A 19,567-nucleotide genomic window follows, 5' to 3' on the forward strand; every position below is an offset into this window, starting at 1 on the left:
ACAGGATACTGAGTTGGATGATCAGCCATGATCATATTGAATGGCGGTGCAGGCTCGAAGGGCCGAATGGCCTACTCCTGCACCAATTTTCTATGTTTCTATGTTTCTATGAATCAATACTTTGGAGGAATCACGGGAAGGGAGCACTGGCGAACAAGGATGAAGAAAATATATTGGTCTTTGAACTAATTACTAATCCAAAATGTTCATCTTTCATACACAAAATGCAAATTAATTTGAATGTTGCAAAGAACAGAAATCGAAGGACGCGGCAATATTTGTGAGCTAGAATTTCACAGGATAATGTGATTACTTTGGGAGTCATAGATTTCCACGGGTGTCAGAATAAATCAATTCTTACATGTGCTATACATGATTATCTTTGTGGACTATAAAGCTTAATCCTCAGTCTTGGTTCAAAGCAACCTTGGGGGGAAAGAAACACCCAACCCGGCGACTTACCTAATCATTCTTATGATATAAGATATAATATTATGAGAGGTATAGACATGGTAGACAGTTAGAACCCTTTTCTCGGGATGGAAATGTCAAAAACTAAGGAGCATGGGGGGGGGGGGGGGGGGGGGGTGTGGGTGTATGGAACAAGCTGCCAGAGGAGCTAGTGGAGGCTGGGACTATCCAAACATTTAAGAAACAGTTAGACAGGTACATGGATAGGACAGGTTTTGAAGGATATGGACCAAGCGCAGGCAGGTGGGACTAGTGTAGCTGGGACATGTTGGCCGGTGTAGGGAAGTTGGGCCGCAGGGGCTGTTTCCACACTGTATCACTCTGTGACTCCATCATTCTATAGCTTTACTCTATTGGGACAAAGTTTAATGGAGATGCGGGGGTCACATTTTTCATACTGCGGGCATTGGGAGCCTGAAACGGACTCTAGTGGTGGTGGTGAAGGCAGATATGATAGTGGCTTTTAACAGCTTTTATATAGGGATACAGATATGCAGGGAATGGAGAGGTATGGATCAAGTGCAGGCAGATGAGATTGGCTTAGCTGGACAGCATGTACGTCAGTTATATCGTGGGGTGAAGGGCTTGATCCGTTGTTGTGTTTTACTATCTTCTAAATTGTAATTGTATTTCTCATTCTTTCCTCAATAGTGTTTACGTTCTGTGTAAAGCTGTGGTTCACAAGATGGGTATCTCACACTTTATGCATGAGCTCATAAAGCATCCAGAGGGAGACTGATGTGGCTCAGATTCAATCACAATGAATCTGCACATGCAGCAAGGAACAACGTTCCGAGTCGATTTTCACACCAAATAGAATTTATAGACAATAGACAATAGGTGCAGGAGGGGCCATTCGGCCCTTCGAGCCAGCACCGCCATTCAATGTGATCATGGCTGATCATTCTCAATCAGTACCCCGTTCCTGCCTTCTCCCCATACCCTTTGACTCCGCTGTCCTTAAGAGCTCTATCCAGCTCTCTCTTGAATGCATTCAGAGAATTGGCCTCCACTGCCTTCTGAGGCAGAGAATTCCACAGATTCACAACTCTCTGACTGAAAAAGTTTTTCCTCATCTCAGTTCTAAATGGCCTACCCCTTATTCTTAAACTGTGGCCCCATGTTCTGGTCTCCCCCAACATTGGGAACATGTTTCCTGCCTCTAACGTGTCCAACCCCTTAATAATCTTATACGTTTCGATAAGATCTCCTCTCATCCTTCTAAATTCCAGTGTATACAAGCCTAGTCGCTCCAGTCTTTCATCATATGATAGTCCCACCATTCCGGGAAAGAGCAAAGACCTCATTCCGGGAAAGAACTCATAAAGAGCAAATCCTGGCAATGTTCAATTTTCTGAGTTCCAAATGAAGGCCTGAATGCAGTTGGATAACACAGGGTGGCATGGTGGCACAGCGGTAGAGTTGCTACCTTGCTGGAGGCCTGGGTTCCATCCCGACTTCGGGTGTTGTCTGTACGGAGATTGTCGTTCTCCCCGTTCTTCCTGTTCTCTCTGGTTTCCTGCCACACTCCTACGAGGTGCAGGGTTGTAGGTTAATTAGCTTGGGTTTGTATACTTGGTACAAGTGTAAATTGTCCCTAGTGTGTGCAGGCTTGTGTTAATGTATGGGGATCACTGGTCGGTGAAGACTCGGTGGGCCGAAGGGCTTGTTTCCACATTGTATCTCTAAACTAAACTAAACTAAACTAAACTAAACTAAAGGACTGTTTTCTTAAATGCAAAATGAGTGGGTTATCAATTAGTTTCCAACATGCTGATTTAGATATAATTGGGACACTCAATTAGACAAGGCATTTGAATTAAATAATCATTATGGTGTAAGTAATGCATGTGCCCAGAATTATGCTGGCCATTTTTATGTAAAACTCACATTCAGATGCTATCTAATTGTTGAATTATGCAATTTCACACAGTGTGTCCCTGTTGGCCAGTCTTTTTGGGTTTCCTCTGAAAAGCATCCACATGCATCCTGGGATTAAACCCAAACAGCAAATGATGAGCAGCTTGGACCTTTTTAAAACTATTATCAGTGCTCATAAGAATCAAGCATTTTCTGCCGTACCTGCTTCACCAACCCATCTCCCTCATCCATCTCCACAATTGCAGTACCACCTATGGAGGTAACAAAGCAACTTGTGCGATTTAGAGATACAGCGCGGAAACAGGCCCTTTCGGCCCACCGGGTCCGCGCCGCCCAGCGATCCCCGCACATTAACACTATCCTACCAAGCCAATTAACCTACATACCCTGCACGTCTTTGGAATGTGGGAGGAAACCGAAGATCTCGGCGCGAACCCACGCAGGTCACGGGGAGAACGTGCAAACTCCTCCAACGTTTATGACAACCTTCAATTAGATGAAGAGCAAAAGATCAGCAACACTTTGCAAGAACACCAGTACTATGTCCTGATCGCTATTGTTGAAATAATAGGGTTAAATAAGAACCCAACTCCCCCTTCTCACATTCCAGCTCAACGGTGTAGAAACCTGCCCTTCCTACTTGACACAGGTGGCACGGTGGCGCAGCGGTAGAGTTGCTGCCTTACAGCGAATGCAACGCCGGAGACTCAGGTTCGATCCTGACTACGGGCGCCGTCTGTACGGAGTTTGTACGTTCTCCCCGTGACCTGCGTGGGTTTTCTCTGAGATCTTCGGTTTCGTCCCACACTCCAAAGACGTACAGGTTTGTAGGTTAATTGACTGGGTAAGTGTAGAAATTGTGTCTAGTATGTGTAGGATAGTGTTAGTGTGCGGGGATCGCTGGGCGGCGCGGACCCGGTGGGCCGAAGGGCCTGTTTCCGCGCTGTATCTCTAAATCTAAATCTAAACCGGCAAACCCGCCACTGTGCCCTTCTCCTGTCAGATGACCAATAACTAACCTGGCAAGGTTATGTTGGCAGACCAAAAGTTGGAAGAGACAGGCAAAGAAAGAAGAATGAGCATTCACTCAATTCTGCACACAGACACCAACTCAGCGATCGGATAATGTATATGATAGTTTGCAATTGTGATCAGCATCAGATAAGACAAGGAAAATGAAAAGTAATGTATTGCCAGGATAGGCAGTTGATAAGGGCAGCACAGGGGCCAGCTTCCCAGAGGTACAATTGGGCATAAATTCAGCAGTTCAAGATTTAGATAAGCACCTTGATCATGCAGCGTGTAGGAGAAATGAATAAGTTTATTGGCCATTATTTCTTCACAAAGTGCTGGAGTAACTCAGCGGGTCAGGCAGCATCTCAGGAGAGAAGGAGTGGGTGACGTTTCGGGTCGAGTCCCTTCTTCGGACTGATGTCAGGGGGGGCGGGACAAAGGAAGTTTATTGGCCAAGTACGTACACATACAAGGAATGTGCCTTGGTGCTCCACTCGCAAGCAACAACACGAACATACAGTAAACGATTAAGAATAAAGCATAAAACGTTAAAACATTAAGAATACAACATTCCGGTTTAAGCATGTGAGTGAAGTAAACCAGAGCAAAAAGAGGCTACAGACTTTTGGTTATTGAGTAGAGTTACTACTCGTGGAAAAAAGCTGTTTTTATGTCTGGCTGTGGCTGCTTTGACAGTCCGGAGTCGCCTTCCAGAGGGAAGTGCTTCAAACAGTTAGTGGCCTGGGTGAGAGGGGTCAGAGGTGATCTTGCCCGCTCGCTTCCTGGCCCTTGCAGGGTACAGTTCGTCATGTAGACACACGATGAAATGTTTGGGAGTCCAGTTAGAAAGCCTGAATCAAGGAGCATGAAGGAGACTGGCACAGCATTTTGCACAGGACTTGGATCATATCCTACACAAAATGGAAATGATAGGATATTCATTGAATAACTGAAGATGTGGCAACATCTACATTCTACTGAGGTACAAGGCAGACTCTAAGCTTAGAAACATAGAAACATAGAAAAAAGGTGCAGGAAGAGGTCATTTGGCCCTTTGAGCCAGTACCGCCATTCATTGTGATCCATAATCAGTAACCTGTGCCTGCCTTCTCCCCATATCCCTTGATTCCACTAGCCCCTAGAGCTCTATCTAACTCTCTCTTAAATCCATCCAGCGAATTGGCCTCCACTACCCTCTGTGGCAGAGAATTCCACAAATTCACAACTCTCTGGGTGAAAAAGTTTTTTCTCACCTCAGTTTTAAATGGCCTCCCCTTTATTCTTAGACTGCGGCCCCTGGTTCTGGACTCCCCCAACATTGGGGAAAAAAATCCTGCATCTAGCTTGTCCAGTCCTTTTATAATTTTATACGTCTCTATAAGATCCCCTCTCATCCTTCCAACTCCAGTGAATGCAAGTCCAGTCTTTCAAACCTTTCCTCATATGACAGTCCCGCCATCCCGGGGATTATCCTCGTTTCAGTAACAGCTCGGGCTTCTACCCTGAAAGCTCGTCCTTCCTCCCTTCTGAACCTTGCTGCTGCCATCACTCACAGCTGTGAGTGCACGTGTTAGAAGCTGCGGGCAGGGTCATGCCACTGCAGGTATCTGCCCTAATGCGGCAGGTCTACTGAGTCACTCCTGTAGAGTCACGGCCGTGGCACTGATCTCAAATCTCTCAGGATGGCAGCATTATTAATCCCAGCCCTGCTGCTTTTCCAGTGCCCCGACAGTAGCCAACCTGCGCCATCTGCTGCAGCTGTAACCAAGGTGGAGCAATCTGAACAGCTCAAGGTGAACCTTCTGCAATGTCCCCCACTAAGGGTCAGCAGTCACCAGTGTTGTGTCACCACAGAGGATCACGAGGGCAGTGAAAGCCAGCAGATGTCAGGCATGAAGAGAATCCACAATCACAATCGTATAAGATTATTAAGGGGTTGGACACTTGAGATTATTTTTGGTCTCCAAATTTGAGGAAGGATATTCTTGCTATTGAGGGCATGCAGCATAGGTTTACTAGGTTAATTCCCGGAATGGCGGGACTATCATATGTTGAAAGACTGGAGCGACTAGGCTTGTATATACTGGAATTTATACAGAGAGTTGTAAATCTGTGGAATTCTCTGCCTCAGAAGGCAGTGGAGGCCAATTCTCTGAATGCATTCAAGAGAGAGCTAGTTAGAGCTCTTAATGATAGCAGAGTCAGGGGGTATGGGGAGAAGGTAGGAATGGGGCACTGATTGAGAATGATCAGCCATGATCACATTGAATGGTGGTGCTGGCTCGAAGGGCCGAATTACCTCCTCCTGCACCTATTGTCTATTGTCTATTGTAATCACAATCACAATCATACTTTATTAGCCAAGTACGTTTTGCAACATACGAGGAATTTCATTTGCCGTACAGTCATAACAATAAAAAGCAACAGGACACACAAAATACATGTGAACATGAAGATCCACCACAGCGACTCCTCCACATTCCTCAATGTGATGGAAGGCGAAAAAAAAGTTCAATCTCTTCATTCTTTGTCCTCCTGCGGTCTGGGTCCTCTAACCTTCCGTTGACGGGACGATCTTGACTCCCCTAGCCAGCGGACCTTCCTCTTCGGGGCGATCCAGCTCCTGCATTGGGGGGAGGGGTCTCAGCTCCCCCGCGCAAGAGGGAATGGTTGACAATTTTATACAATGTGACCGTCGAGGATTTGCAAATTTACTTGGAATATTTATATGTGTTGGCTTTCATTTCTGTATCCATGCCAAGCAGTGTTATGATATATAGAAAGACAAGGCTGGGGAGTTTCATGGGAATGCTAACTCATGAACTCACGCCTGGCAACAGCTGATGTGTGCAGAATCCCAAGGACAGGAACATATGCTCCAGGCCATTCTGCGGCACTTCCTGTAGATTTTAGGAACACTAGCGAACTCCGGAAAATACCAGACTGTTGTACAGTTGTAAAATCATATTAGCAGCTATTAGAAGGCAATTAATATAAACTGCATTGATAATCCCACTAACTATCGTTGATGGATGGAGTTTCTTCCCTGTTGTTAAACACACGTTCCACTGTGCAAGGCTGGCAGAGGGCATCAGGTGGAGTACAGAGCTCTAGTTTGGCAGTGTTGGAATGCACACATACTAACATAACAACATGGTTACTCTCAATACCTCCAGTAGAACCTCTGCACCTTCTGTTGGCACCATCTAATATCTGATGTGATACCTTTTTAGCAGTTAAACAGCATTCATGGTGCTCAAACATGGATCACAGTTTTATACCAATTATTTTTATTTTTCCAGTATTTTGATCATTGTCTTACTGAAATAAATTATTGCATTCAGAATCTTCCAAATTATTTCACTGTTTAATTTTATCTGCCTTTGAAAGATCTGTTGCAATTTTATAAATTCTCGTGGGGCAAATTTATATATGGGTCTAGATGCAAACTTTCTCTTTATGAGTGCTGTGATATTGTGTTATATTTTCCAGTGTAGTTTAAAAAAAAAAAATTTAGTAACTGTATTGTTTTTCTCTTTCAAAGTGATTATTTAATAAAGTAAAATAAAAAAACATGAAATGGTTATTGAAAGTATCTCTCGATGGTGGACACTCAGAAAACAGAGTTAACACTGAAATGGTCAGATCGTTTTATACAATAATGGATGTAAAGTGCATACTTAGCAAACATATTTTAGACAGCGTGGAAACAGGCCCTCTGGCCCACCGGGTCCGCGCCGACCTGCGATCCTCGCACGTTAGATTATTAAGATTATTAAGGGGTTGGACACGTTAGAGGCAAGAAACATGTTCCCAATGTTGGGGGAGTCCAGAACCAGGGGCTACAGTTTAAGAATAAGGGGTGGGCCATTTAGAACGGAGATGAGGAAAAACATTTTCAGTCAGAGAGTTGTAAATCTGTGGAATTCTCTGCCTCAGAAAGCAGTGGAGGCCAATTCTCTGAATGCATTCAAGAGAGAGCCAGATAGAGCTCTTAAGGATAGCGGAGTCAGGGGGTATGGGGAGAAGGCAGGAACGGGGTACTGATTGAGAATGATCAGCCATGATCACATTGAATGGTGGTGCTGGCTCAAAGGGCCAAATGGCCTCCTCCTGCACCTATTGTCTATTGTCTATTAACATTACCCTACACTTATCCACTAGGGACAATTTTGCACTTATACCAAGCCAATTAACCTACATACCTGTATGTCTATGGAGTGTGGGAGGAAACCGAAGATCTCGGAGAAAACCTACGCAGGTCACGGGGAGAACGTACAAACTCCGTACAGACAGCACCCGTAGTTGGGATCGAACCCCGGTGTCCGGCGCTGCATTCGCTGTAAGGCAGCAACTCTACCGCTGCGCCACCGTGCCGCCCATGATCTGAACAATGAATTAGCTTAATGGGCTGAATGGCCTGTACCTGCCCAAAATGCTGTCTCAAATCCATAATTAGATATGAAAAACTAGATATGATAATACCATAGTCCCTGAAGGGCACTCTTCTTGTTTACTGCAGTGATCCAGATGATCAAATATTTAATGGAATACTATGGTTTCTTTCCTATCAAATTTATGGAAATGTCATCACTCATTCACAGTTTAATGCTGTATCTTGCAATGTTGCTCTGAAGTCTCTACATGTCAATGAAATATTATCGTAAATCAGTAAATCATTTTGAGTAGCTTATTTTCAAGGAAGGGTTAGGTTTATTATGGTGTTGGATGAAAGTAGATCCTTCTTCTGGGAAAAGCCTGCATGCTCCTTTTTTTCCTCAAGAAATGAAGCTATCTTTTATTTCATAGGATAATGCGTGCATTATATCTGTATACTAAAACACTTGTTTGTTTGTTCCTGAACTACAGCCAAAACGGTACACGATAGCGTGACAATTTTGGCCCACCTTACTCACCGTCATCCATTTGGTGCTAATGGAAGAGGTTTCATTGAAATCGGTGTTATATTTTTTAAGTTATTCACATTTTAAAGTTTAAATCTATCTCTTAATAAGGGGAGAGGAGGGGATGGGGGGGAGGGGAGGGGGAGGGTGTGGAGTGGTGGAGAGCAGAGGGGAAAGGGGGGAGGGAGGGGGTGGGGGAAGCGAGGGGGGGAGGGGGGAGGGGGAGGGCGTGGAGTGGTGGAGGGGGAGGGGGAAGGGGGGAGGGAGGGAGTGGGGGAGGGGGGAAGGGGGAGGAGGGAGGGGGAAGGGAGGAGGGGAGGGGGAGAGGGAAGGGAGGAGGGGGGAGGGGAAGGGAGGAGGGGGAAGGGGAGGGAGGGGGGAGGAGGAGGGGGGAGGGGGTAGGGGAGGGAGGGCGGGGGGTGCACCAATGCAGGAGTGGTGTGGGCCCAAGGAGTCCACTTGGTCTAGTATTGAATAACTTGGTCAAAAAGAATGAAATTCCTTTTATTAGAAAAATAATTGGATTCCCATGCAGCAGTCTGTTGAATAGTAATTTTCTTTCTCTTGCAAATAAGTTATGTTGATGTTCAGAAATGACAGTGAATTTGGGGAGGAAAAGAGTTCGGTGATTAGGGTTTGCAAATTAATGTTGCAACCATGAGCGCACAAAATTGAGATAACTATTTAAATTGTTTCCACAATATTCTGCATTTAAGGGAATACTGATAAAGGATGTTGGCTTCATGAATCATTGTAAATAACCAACATTAGCTTGATCAAAATGGTGCAGATGGGAAAAAACATATGATTTAATTAATTCCCATAGTCTTAAATTCTTTGGTATCACTACATAGAGAATTCATTGCCTATAACAGGAGTGATAGCACATGCATCTTAATCATCATCATCATATCATCATCATATATCTACAGCCGGAAACAGGCCTTTTCGGCCCTCCAAGTCCGTGCCGCCCAGTGATCCCCGCACATTAACACTATCCTACACCCACTAGGGACAATTTTTACATTTACCCAGCCAATTAACCTACATACCTGTACGTCTTTGGAGTGTGGGAGGAAACCGAAGATCTCGGAGAAAACCCACGCAGGTCACGGGGAGAACGTACAAACTCCTTACAGTGCAGCACCCGTAGTCAGGATCGAACCTGTGTCTCCGGCGCTGCATTCGCTGTAAAGCAGCAACTCTACCGCAGAACTTTATCAATGAAAGCACTTAAAAACAAAACAATATTCACTGTTAACCACAGATGGATCAGTTTTCCACATTGCTATGTTAAGGTGTTGTTTAATAGAAGGGTGCTTTTGAACATTTGGGCAAGCATTATATAATTACTTCAAATAATGGTGACGATAAGCAGAGTAAATCACTATTTCAGTCTGCAATCCCAGTGGAAAAGACTGTGCAGGTAATCAGAAGTTGCAAAAGCAAAAATAATGTCACCTTTATTACTATTTCACATATGTGAGCATTGCTGGTGAGGACTGTATTAATTTCCCAAAACTAATTGCACCTGAGATATTGATGATAAGCCAGTTTGAACTAGAAACATAGAAAATAGGTGCAGGACTGGGTCATTCGGCCCTTCGAGCCTGCACCGCCATTCAATATGATCATGGCTGATCAGTACCCCGTTCCTGCTTTTTCCCCATATCCCTTGATTTTATGTGGAGATAAGATTCTTCCTGGATTTAGACTCAGCAGCAATGAAGAAATTGCAATATATTTCCGAGACTGAATAGTTATTAGGATCTTACTAGTCATACTTCTCCCGTTCACCTTGTGACTTTGATCTTGACATTGGAATTCACAATGTATTGGGAGTCCTGTCAAGAAACTTCCATCATGTATAACGGTGTAACTAGGTTAATTCCCGGAATGGCGGGACTGTCGTATGTTGAAAGACTGGAGCGATTAGGCTTGTATACACTGGAATTTAGAAGGACGAGAGGAGATCTTATCGAAACGTATAAGATTATTAGAACGGAGATGAGGAAGAACTTTTTCAGTCAGAGAGTGGTGAAGGTGTGGAATTCTCTGCCTCAGAAGGCATTGGAGGCCAGTTCGTTGGATGCTTTCAAGAGAGAGCTGGATAGAGCTCTTAAGGATAGCGGAGTGAGGGGGTATGGGGAGAAGGCAGGAACGGGGTACTGATTGAGAGTGATCAGCCATGATCGCATTGAATGGCGGTGCTGGCTCGAAGGGCTGAATGGCCTACTCCTGCACCTATTGTCTATTGTCTATTGTCTATTAATGGGTTGGACACGTTAGAGGCAGGAATCATGTTCCCAATGTTGGGGGAGTCCAGAACCAGGGGCCACAGTTTAAGAATAAGGGGTAGGCCATTTAGAACGGAGATGAGGAAAAACCTTTTCAGTCAGAGAGTTGTAAATCTGTGGAATTCTCCGCCTCAAAAGGCAGTTGGAGCCAATTCGCTGAATGCATTCAAGAGAGAGCTAGATAGAGCTCTTAAAGATAGCGGAGTCAGGGGGTATGGGGAGAAGGCAGGAACGGGGTACTGATTAAGAATGATCAGCTATGATCACATTGAATGGCGGTGCTGGCTCGAAGGGCCAAATGGCCTCCTCCTGCACCTATTGTCTATTGGCTATTGTTTTGCCTGCTATCTAATCACATCAGATAATACTATGCATAAACACAATCAAGCCAAGCACAGGTTCAAGAGATCGAGCAACAGGAAAGATATAAGAGTGCAGAATATAGTTCTCAGAAATATCATGCAACCGTTCCAGAGACAAAAGTCCAATGTCCACAATGAGCTGCAGGTGTATCTGAATGTACCCTGCCATTTTGCAGGACCATTCAGAAGCTGGTGCACACTTTTAAGATTTAGTATCTTCTGCCCGACAGACGTGGGTAGAAGAAGGAATGACCAGAAGGCAGACACAAAATGCTGGAGTAACTCAGCGGGACAGGCAGCATCTCTGGCGAGAAGGAATGGGTGACGTTTCGGGTCGAGATCCTTCTTCAGACCATTGACCACCCAGCCTTCCTTTTGCATTAACTGAGGAATGCTGAGAATATTGAATACTAGACCAAGTGGACCCGTTGGGCCCAAACCTCTCCTGCATTGGTGCAGCACCCTCTCCTCCCCCCCTCACCCTCTCCTCCTCTCCTTCCCTCCCACCTTCCCCTCCCCCCTCCCTCCCCCGTCACCTCCCCCTCCATTCCCCTCCCCCCACTCTATCCCCATCACCCCCCCTTATCCTCCCTCCTCCCCCTCTCTCCCTTCCCCCTCCATCCACCCCCCTCCCTCCCTCCTTCCCCATCCCTCCCTAGGAGATAGATTTAAACTTTAAAATCTGAATAACTTAAAAAATATAACACCGATTTCAATGAAACTTCTTCCATTAGCACCAAAGTGATGACGGTGAGTAAGGTGGCCCTAAAATCGCCGCGCTATCGTGTACTGTTTTGGCTGTAGTTCAGGAACAAACAAACAAACGAACGAGAGTTTTAGTATATAGATATCAGCTAGCATCTGTGCAGACAAAAGCTGAATTGATGTTTCATGTTGATGCCCATGACGTTGGGCAACAACATGCCCAATCGTGTAGTTGCTGATTGGTGAAGATGATGTCTATGTTGCATTCCAGGAACCAAATTGTTGCCATGGAACAGGTTCAAGGATCTGATGAGTAGAACAGAAGAAGGCTCACTCGTCTGTTTAGTTACAGATCAGTTTGATTGGCAAGACAGAACAAAAACAATACTAGTCTTGGTATGTGCGGGGTCCAGTTTACAGCAGCACACCTCTTTCTCTCTCTCTCTGCCTCTGTCCGCGGCACTGATCACGACTCAGCCCGTCGGTGAACCCCTCTCGTACACAAACTCACTTCTGGCTTCCTATCGCCTGCCTTTATACAGGTAAGAAATCAGCTGTTGAAATACCCGCCAGGTATGTCCTGGCTAATAGCGCTGCTCCCAAATTCAAACGCTAACCAATGGCAGGGGACTGCATCCGAGCGAGGACCCACAAAGCGCTATCAGCCGCTGACTGGCGCGTAAAGCAATACACAGCACTACAGACTTGACGCATAAATCAATACACACAGCACTACAGACGTGACGCGTAAAGGTAATACACACAGTGCTGCCGGTTTGGTGAGCAAAGGTTTAAACAGAGCGCTGTCGGCTTAGTGCCTGGAAATTTAAACAAAGAGCTGTTGGCTGCAGCGCTGTGGGTTCCAAATAGAGTGCTACAGGGCACGGTGCTATGGGCCTTAAACACAGCACTACTGGGCACAGTGCTATGGGCCTTAAACACAGCACTACTGGGCACAGTGCTATGGGCCTTAAACACAGCACTACTGGGCACAGTGCTATGGGCCTTAAACACAGCACTACTGGGCACAGTGCTATGGGCCTTAAACACAGCACTACTGGGCACAGTGCTATGGGCCTTAAACACAGCACTACTGGGCACAGTGCTATGGGCCTTAAACACAGCACTACTGGGCACAGTGCTATGGGCTTTAAACACAGCACTACTGGGCACAGTGCTATGGGCTTTAAACACAGCACTACTGGGCACAGTGCTATGGGCTTTAAACACAGCACTACTGGGTACAGTGCTATGGGCTTTAAACACAGCACTACTGGGCACAGTGCTATGGGCTTTAAACACAGCACTACTGGGCACAGTGCTATGGGCTTTAAACACAGCACTACTGGGCACAGTGCTATGGGCTTTAAACACAGCACTACTGGGCACAGTGCTATGGGCTTTAAACACAGTGGTACTGGGCCACAGTGCTATGGGCATTAAACACAGCACTACAGGGCACAGTGCTATGGGCTTTAAACACAGCACTACAGGGCACAGTGCTATGGGCCTTAAACACAGCACTACTGGGCACATTGCTATGGCCTTAAACACAGCACTACTGGGCACAGTGCTATTGGCCTTAAACACAGCACTACAGGGCACAGTGCTATGGGCTTTAAACACAGCACTACAGGGCACAGTGCTATGGGCCTTAAACACAGCACTACAGGGCACAGTGCTATGGGCCTTAAACACAGCACTACTGGGCACACTGCTATGGGCCTTAAACATAGCACTACTGGGCACAGTGCTATGGGCCTTAAACACAGCACTACTGGGCACAGTGCTATGGGCCTTAAACACAGCACTACTGGGTACAGCGCTATGGGCCTTAAACACAGTGCTACAGGGCACAGTGCTATGGGCTTTAAACACAGCACTACTGGGTACAGCGCTATGGGCCTTAAACACAGCACTACTGGGCACAGTGCTATGGGCCTTAAACACAGCACTACTGGGCACAGTGCTATGGGCTTTAAACACAGTGCTACAGGGCACAGTGCTATGGGCTTTAAACACAGTGCTACTGGCCACAGCGTGATGGGGTTTAAACACAGCACTACTGGGTACAGCGCTATGGACCTTAAACACAGCACTACTGGGCACAGTGCTATGGGCCTTAAACACAGCACTACTGGGCACAGTGCTATGGGCTTTAAACACAGTGCTACGGGGCACAGTGCTATGGGTTTTAAACACAGTGCTACTGGCCACAGCGTGATGGGGTTTAAACACAATGCGATGGGTCACAGACCTTTGGGGCAAAATTCTTGTGTAGCACAGATCTTCAGCCGCTTGGAGGAGATGGTTGATCAGGATGCTACTGATGCCTTGCCCTGTGACAGATAACAAGGAGAATGCTCTGGGGTCACTTTACAGATGTATCTCCTTGCTTGACAATATCACATCAATGACATCTCTGATTTTCCCCTGAGATGAGACAATGAATTTGTAACTGAAGTTCCTCTCTGCTAACTAAGGCACGGTGGCGCAGCGGTAGAGTTGCTGCCTTACAGCGAATGCAGCGCCGGAGACTCAGGTTCGAACCTGACTACGGGCGCCGTCTGTACGGAGTTTGTACGTTCTCCCCGTGACCTGCGTGGGTTTTCTCCGAGATCTTCGGTTTCCTCCCACACTCCAAAGACGTACATGTATGTAGGTTAATTGGTTGGGCAAATGTAAAAATTGTCCCTAGTGTGTGTGGGATAGTGTTAATGTGCGGGGATCGCTGGGCAGCGCGGACTCGGTGGGCCGAAGGGCCTGTTTCCGCGCTGTATCTCTAAATCTAAATCTAACTTTGCAGAACTCCAACGGAACGCTGTCTTATCCCAAGGATTATTTTTTTGAGTCGACAAATCGTCTCATTAATTTATTTTCAGTCCGGGTTGTTAGGTGAGGCTGAACTAGATGGTTTTGTGTGGAATTGTGAGACGTATACTTGTGTCAAGGGCAGACGTTTGGATGAAGAACTCTTTGAATTGTTCCTTCCGGTAGGTGCCGACTATCTTTTTGCTCCTGATGGGTTACAGATAATAGACAATAGGTGCAGGAGGAGGCCATTCGGCCCTTCGAGCCAGCACCGCCATTCAATGTGATCATGGCTGATCATTCTCAATCAGTACCCCGTTCTTGGTTGGCTTCCATTCTTGGTTGTCAGCAGCGTGAGGCTTTGGTGCAATAGAATGATGCTGGTCATAGAAATGATACAATGTGGAGACAGCCTCTTCAGCCCATCAACTCCACACTGACATCAACTACTCATTTTACACTAAGCTTACAGTAATCCCATTTTTTATTCAGCTCACCATCCCTTCAAACCTCCCAATTTTATTACTCACCTACACACTAGGAGGTAGTTAGCCTACCCAACCACAGTGGGAAGATAACCTACCAACTCATGTATCTTTGGGTTGTAGGAAGAAACTGGAGCACCTGGAAGGAACCCTCATGGACACAGGAAGAACAAGCCAACTCCACGCCGACAGCACCTGGAGTCAGCATGAATCTATTCTGCGGGACTGTAAGGCAGTGCCTCTACTAGCTTCACCATCTCTTTGGCCCATTTAAGGTTATGACAGTATTGTTGAGTCTGGTCATCACAGATATCAGATCATTGCTTTAATTTCTAACTCGTTGTTCTTCATCCAAACGTCTGCCCTTGACACAAGAATACATCGCACAATTCCACATAAAACCATCTCGTTCAGCCTCGACCCAGACCGGAAAGAAATTAATGAGATGATTTGTTGACTCAAAAGAATAGTCCTTGGGAGAAGACCGTGTTCCTGCTGGAGTTCTGCAAAGTTAGCAGAGAGGAACCTCAGTTAAAAAAATCATTGTCTCATCTCTCATATCTGCAGGGGGAAATCAGAGATGTCATTGATGTGATATTGCCAATCAAGGAGATATATCTGTAAAGTGACCCCAGAGCATTCTCCCTGTTATCTGTCACAGGGCAAGGCATCAGTTGGATCCTGATCAATCATCTCCTCCAAGTTCTTCAGATTATGGCCTTTAACTACCTGCAGAGTTGCTTCTTTTCCTTGGAGGCATCTTGGAGCTTCCAATTCAAAAACACTCGTGCATGCAATAAATCAGATCTTGCATCTCCTGCTCACCTGCCTCATATTTGTCCCGATGTTTTCTGGCAGAGAAGCAAGGATTATCTTTACAGGTAGACACAAAGTGCTGGAGCAACTCAGTGGGACAGGCAGCATCTCTGGAGAGAAGGAATGGGTGACGTTTTCGGGTCGAGACCTTTCTTCAGACCCTTTATTGAAATTTATTGAAATTTGAGTGGAATTCAGATGCTGCAAACAGTCTATAGAGTCATAGAGTCATAGAGTGACACAGCGTGGAAACAGGCCATTTAGCCCAACTTGCCTACACCGGCCAACATGTTCCAGCTACACTAGTCCCACCTGCTGGCATTTGGTCCATATCCCTCCAAACCTGTCCTATCTGTTTACCTGTCTAACTGTTTCTTAAATGTTGGGATAGTCCCTGCCTCAACGACCTCCTCTGGCAGCTTGTTCCATACACCCACCACCCTTTGTGTGAAAAAGTTACCCCTCAGATTCCTATTTTATCTTTTCCCCTTCCCCTTAAACCTATGTCCTCTGGTCCTCGATTCACTTACTCTGGGCAAAAGACTGTGTGCATCCACCCGATCTATTCTTCTCATGATTTTATGCACAGATAAAATGATACTCCATGATCTCCTGTTGGTCGATAAGCATTCTCTGAGTTAACTATTTCACTGCAGGACTTTTAGAACCTCACTGAGGATGTCCTTGCATCTTTGTAACTACCAATTGTTTTGGAACCGGGATGATCGAAATAACAGAACAGAATAGGCAGTAGTTAATCCAAAAGTCATTGGTACTAACCATGGTTGAGGTGGTACAGATATCCTCATGGTCTCTCACTCAGATGATGACCAAATATATTGGCTTCTTGTGCCTGGACAGGGATGCTGCTGTGAGATCTTGCATTTGTCTTCTGACCAAACAAGATGTTGGTTATTCAATAACTGTATAGAAATATTTGATATCGACATGTGGTAAAACCAGACATTCACACCAAGACCACAAGGGAGACGCTAAAGAAATCATTGGTGGAAACGGCATCCTGAAAATCACTTTCATTGATTAAGAATGAGGTGGTAGAATTTCATCGCAGAGAGCATATATTTTCACTTCTCTCAGTGGTGCAACAAAATTAACAACCTCAAGATTGCACAGACGAATGTCTAATTGGGCAGGGTTTTCACCAGCCTTGGGCCAAGCTGCATCTATCAGCTTGGTCCTCAGCACGGTCTTTCAGTACTTTGATCTGGTGGGGTACAGCTTTCACAGACACTGTGAAACCCCAGCCCAGGCACGCAGACTGTCACAGCTGCCACTGAATGCACACGAGAAGCCAAAAGCCACTAGAAGTGCCTTGAACTAGACTGGGCAGAGGCCAATGCACATATGGGAAAACAAAACACACGACATCCTAAACAATCTTCATGCCAACTCCATCATTGAGAGCTTGTGCCCTTCACTTCAAGTCAAGTCAAGCCAAATCAAGTTTATTTGTCTCATACACATACACGATGTGCAGTGAAATGAAAGTGGCAATGCCTGCGGATTGTGCAAAAAATTACAATTACAGCATAAAAATTAAAATTAATACAGAAAAAATTTTAGTCCCTGGAGATATAATAGTTAACAGTCCTGATGGCCTGTGGGAAGAAACTCCGTCTCATCCTCTCCGTTTTCACAGCGTGACAGCGGAGGCGTTTGCCTGACCGTAGCAGCTGGAACAGTCCGTTGCTGGGGTGGTAGGGGTCTTGGGACTGTTCAACAATATCAGAACCCACCAAAGTGGAATCATCATCCGTGCCAATGATGAATTGCTGAGTAAACCTACTGCTAACGTACCTGATGTTATTGTCTAATAGGTCTATACATTTATAACTATTGCATGATATACTGTATTGTAGTTAATACATTAAAAAAGATAGAAGGTAAATGGTGTTTTCATTTATTTAAGCTGCATGGAATTCATTTTCTCCTTCGACAAATAATAAAAGGAATTAACGTGCATATGGTAGGAAGTAGGGATTTTGGGAATGGATTAATTTTTGATTTAGAACAGTTAACATTTTTTATCTGCTGCTTGAAACTAATAGCGGATTTCTGGGACTCTTGCGACTTCTGGATTCTACATATGTTGTGTTGGAAGTTTAAGCCATTTATTATAGTTGTAAATCAACTGCAAAAAAAAAGCACTATGAGCAAATTTACAGTTTTTAATGCACTTCCAGTCTTTCTGCACTTATATTTCAGTGAATAATTTGTTTCCACTGTTGGAAGACATAATAAGACATAAACTTCCATTGCCAAAATATCCCAGTTAATCCATCACTATCACCTTTTAATATAAAATATTAGTCAAACAGGTGTTTTTATTAATGTATGTTTAAAAACACGGCCCTCCCTCTGCCAAATGGTGTCGCTGGAGGGTTAAATGAAGCACTGTCGTGTTGTGCAAGCCCTTATTCAAGAATGAGGAAATCAGCTGAAAATAATGTGAAATTGTCTACATTCTAATGCTTTAAGGCTTTAAGGTTTTATTTTGTTTTGTTGGTGATTACTTGTGATATCTTCACAAGTTACACAAGTGTTACACTAGCACCAGCTTTATAAAAGCACAAAATTAACGAATAATGTTTGCATTTTTTTCAGATTTTGTATTTTAAGTTTAATTCCGCAGTAAATGATAAAGAGCGTGTTTAGTTCAGTTTAGCTTAGTTTAGAGATACAGCGTGGAAACGGGGCCTTTGGCCCGCTGAGTCTGCATCGACCAGTGATGGTTAATTGGCTTGGTAAATGTAAAGAAAGATTGTCCCTAGTTAGTGTAGGATAGAGTTAATGATAGGACTAAACTCAGATCCTGGGGGGACAGGGCTTTCTCCATCGCTGCTCCCACCCTATGGAACTCACTACCCCAAACCGTTAGAGACTCCCCCACACTCACCACATTCAAAACATCGCTGAAGTCTCACCTGTTCAGTACTGCCTTCAACCACTGAAGGTCACCTCACCTACTGTCTCCTTTCTCTGTTCATTTATTTATTTACTTATTTATCTATTTATTAATTTCCCTATGTTCTCAAAATCTCTGTAAAGCGTCTTTGAGTATATGAAAAGCGCTATATAAATAAAATGTATTATTATTATTATTATTATTAATGTTAAGGAATCGGCAAAGTCAGTCAAAGTCAGCCACTGGGGCAGGAGTGGGGAATGCCATTGACCTCCCAGACATGCAGTTCTGCAGCCCTTACCACCAGGGGAATGCACTGCAGTTAACATCCAGCTGAATGCAGCATAACTTGGCAAAAGGAAACGATTTGGTGGCTGAGAAGGCACAGCAAGGAGACAGAGCCTGGGAGACCAGTTACAGGAAAGATATTATCAAGCTTGAACGGGATCAGAAAAGATTTACGAGGATGTTGCTAGGACTAGAGGGTGTGAGCTGCAGGGAGAGGTTGAGCAGGCTGGGTCTCTATTCCATGCAGCGTTGAAGGATGAGGGGGGATCTTATAGAGGTGAACAAAACCATGAGAGGAATAGATCGGGTAGATGCACAGATTCTTTTACCCAGAGTAGGGGAATCAAGGACCAGAGGACTTTGGTTTAAGGTGAAGGTGAAAAGATTTAATAGGAATCTGAAGGGTAACTTTTTCACACAGAGGGTGGTGGGTGTATGGAACAAGCTGCCAGAGGAGGTAGTTGAGGCTGGGACTACCCCATCGTTTAAGAAACAGTTGGTCAGGTACATGGATAGGACAGGTTTGGAGGGTTATGGACCAAGCGCAGGCAAGTGGGACTAGTGTAGCTGGGACATTGTTGGGCAAGTTGGGCCGAAGGCCCTGCTT

Source organism: Rhinoraja longicauda, chromosome 4 (assembly GCF_053455715.1).
Source record: "Rhinoraja longicauda isolate Sanriku21f chromosome 4, sRhiLon1.1, whole genome shotgun sequence".
Lineage (NCBI taxonomy): Eukaryota > Metazoa > Chordata > Chondrichthyes > Rajiformes > Arhynchobatidae > Rhinoraja > Rhinoraja longicauda.